At 37.0% G+C, this 2,500-nt stretch overlaps 2 protein-coding genes across 2 annotated transcripts in view; one reads left to right on the forward strand and one right to left on the reverse strand.

Moving 5' to 3' along the window:
- LOC137994825 (uncharacterized) overlaps window positions 1-2,303 on the forward strand; it is a 13,143-nt gene extending 10,840 nt beyond the window's left edge. Inside the window, exon 5 of the mRNA XM_068840419.1 lies at window positions 1-2,303. This exon is cut by the window's left edge and continues 1,493 nt beyond it. The gene's annotated coding sequence lies outside the window, so the exon portion shown is untranslated.
- Window positions 2,304-2,441: 138 nt separating this feature from the next.
- Window positions 2,442-2,500, reverse strand: part of LOC137994843 (ras-related protein Rab-14-like) — a 4,715-nt gene continuing 4,656 nt past the window's right edge. Inside the window, exon 2 of the mRNA XM_068840435.1 lies at window positions 2,442-2,500. This exon is cut by the window's right edge and continues 607 nt beyond it. The gene's annotated coding sequence lies outside the window, so the exon portion shown is untranslated.

Below are 2,500 nucleotides of genomic sequence, written 5' to 3' on the forward strand. Positions count from 1 at the left end.
TAATTTTTAGCTTGTAAGTGGTTTTTTAGTTTAAGAAAACAGGGACCTTTAGATTGGAGGATTAGCACGACTTCGAGTACAAGTCTTCCGTTCTGAGGTTCTGAGCACGCACACTTCGAAAAATGTCGGCCTCTAAACTTTTTGCTCAGAACGGAAAACTCGTACTCGTCTTCCGATCTAAAGGTCCCTAACAACTGATCGTACTTCTTTCTGATTATTTCTCTTGTAAATAGATCAAGGAATCCGCTTCTGCATTTTAACATCAAAAGGAATGCACAACTCTTGTTCTCTTTATCAGAATTTCAAAAAAAATAAAGGTAATTAAACTAGACGCATATCTGCGTAAACTCGGGCTTTCCAGATCTCCTGGATCGTCGAATGAAAAGAAAAAGAAATACAGTAGAAAAGAAGGCTAGATTATTGTTTACGTTACAGAGATGGTAATGATTCCCGTTATATTCGCTAATAAATGTTCGCGCATAAAGTGATCTCTAGTAAAGTTCGCGGACTGACCCGTTCCGAAAACGCCTCGACATCATTTAGTGTGGGTCTACCGCGAACGCTGTGTGCATTGTATGTTGTAACAGCGTATTTGACGCCATATTCGTGCTTACTTTCAACGACCCCATTTTCGTCCAATGCGACGTATTCATGCAGGTTTGTATAGCAGCGGACAATTATTTCTGAAAGCACCGGACGTGACATTTTTTAGTGCCCCAAGGTGCCTTGCGAGCGCCGAATGCGCGAGCTACCTAGAAACGCTGTTTCCAGTGTTTTTGGAACCCAAGAATCAGTTTCTCAGGAAAGGCTGGAGTTCACTCAAATTCTCTTTAAAAAGTAAGTAAAAAAATTTAAAATAACAAAATAAAACCAACCCCGCAAATATTAGCATCAAAGTACAGGACATGGAATAGGAAACGACCGGGCCTCAAACAAAACCCCTGTGCATGTTGGCTTAAACTCTGTTGCTTTCGCTATAAATGATGAATCAGTCATGGCACAACCATGTTAACAACCATGTAATTTGGTTAACCTCAAGCATGCGCTTTACAAGCTTGAGTGTGATTTGTGACTGAACGCAAAGAAAACGAAGGGTGTTTCCCCAGGAAAAACTATTGAATTTTGAGATATTTTTACAGCTAGTATAAGAAGTTGATCTGTTCATATTTTGTTGCTCAAAATAAAAGTACCTGAAATTTTGGGGATGAAATCTTCCAATTAGGAATCAATAGCTTAAAGTGCCTTCCAACAAATTATTTGCTTCTGCAGGCTCTTTTTCTCTGGTTGTGAGTCATCAAGGTGATATTTCAGTAACTTGAGTGCTTGCAACAGACTTTGAAAACTCTGTGATCTTCAGTAAAAAATTCCAAAATTTGTTCTAGGAAGCATTCGTTATGCACAGATATATAATATGTAGATTTAGCCAAGTCTAAAGGCAAAGCTCTCATGTTATTTCTTCTTACAATAAGTTAACCTGACTTGAGCCTGCGATCCAATTAAAAACCAGTACCAGGTCAGCGGTCAACTTTAAAAAAATCTGACCTTGGTAAGTTTTAAATTGAGCCCATGACATGCTCATGTGATACTGGTCAGTGGATAACTCGTTTTGACAGGTGTCAATTAACCATAACATGGATGTCCAGTATCAAAGACGTTCCTAAAAACGTGGGTTGCACCACAGAGTTTCACATTTGCAGACATGGAGGGGTGGACGTTCGTGCGGTCATATGGTCTCAAAACCAAATTTTCTCACACAGATGGTTACCAATGGTGCTAAAGTCGCACACGGAGTTCCATTATAAACAAAATCTTTCATTGGGTACCCCTGATTATTGCAAGTATTGCTGACAATTTTATGGGACGAAAAAAATTATTCTATTATATGGCTTGTGTTTGTAGCCGATATAACGCGCACTCTGATTGGCTAATTGTGACTGAATTGTAGGGCATTATTCTCCCGTAATGCCCACGGGCCGATTACGGGCTTGCAAAAACAAAGCAAAAGGTAATTAAAAAGTATATAATAACCTACTTACTAACCGAGCTAGCTCGAGCTGTACTGGCAGGCGTACTGCCACGACCTCAGGCCAATATTCCCCAGTACAGCCCTCACGCTCAGTTAGTAAGAAGTTAATAATATTTCTTTTTTTACAAAATTAAAATAATATTGTTCTTTCTCCTTAAATAAGAACAAAAAATCTAAAAACAAAATCAAAACACTGTAATACTTAAATGCTCATATGGAACTTGTACAGAGCATTAATTTTTCATTCCACGTTATTTAAAATAAGCTCCAGTTAAAAATATTAGACTAGTTTGGCTATGACTGTAAAAATTCCATTACGGTTAATTTTATATCATGGCATTAACAATGGCATTCAGATTATTACTTATATTTTAAAATTTGATTTTTATAGGCAGAAGTACTAACTGCTCATAAATATAGTAATAACAATTATAATTATTATTATAAAAATAATATTTTTCTATACATAATTTC

Source organism: Montipora foliosa, chromosome 1, assembly GCF_036669935.1.
Source record: "Montipora foliosa isolate CH-2021 chromosome 1, ASM3666993v2, whole genome shotgun sequence".
In the NCBI taxonomy this organism is placed as follows: domain Eukaryota; kingdom Metazoa; phylum Cnidaria; class Anthozoa; order Scleractinia; family Acroporidae; genus Montipora; species Montipora foliosa.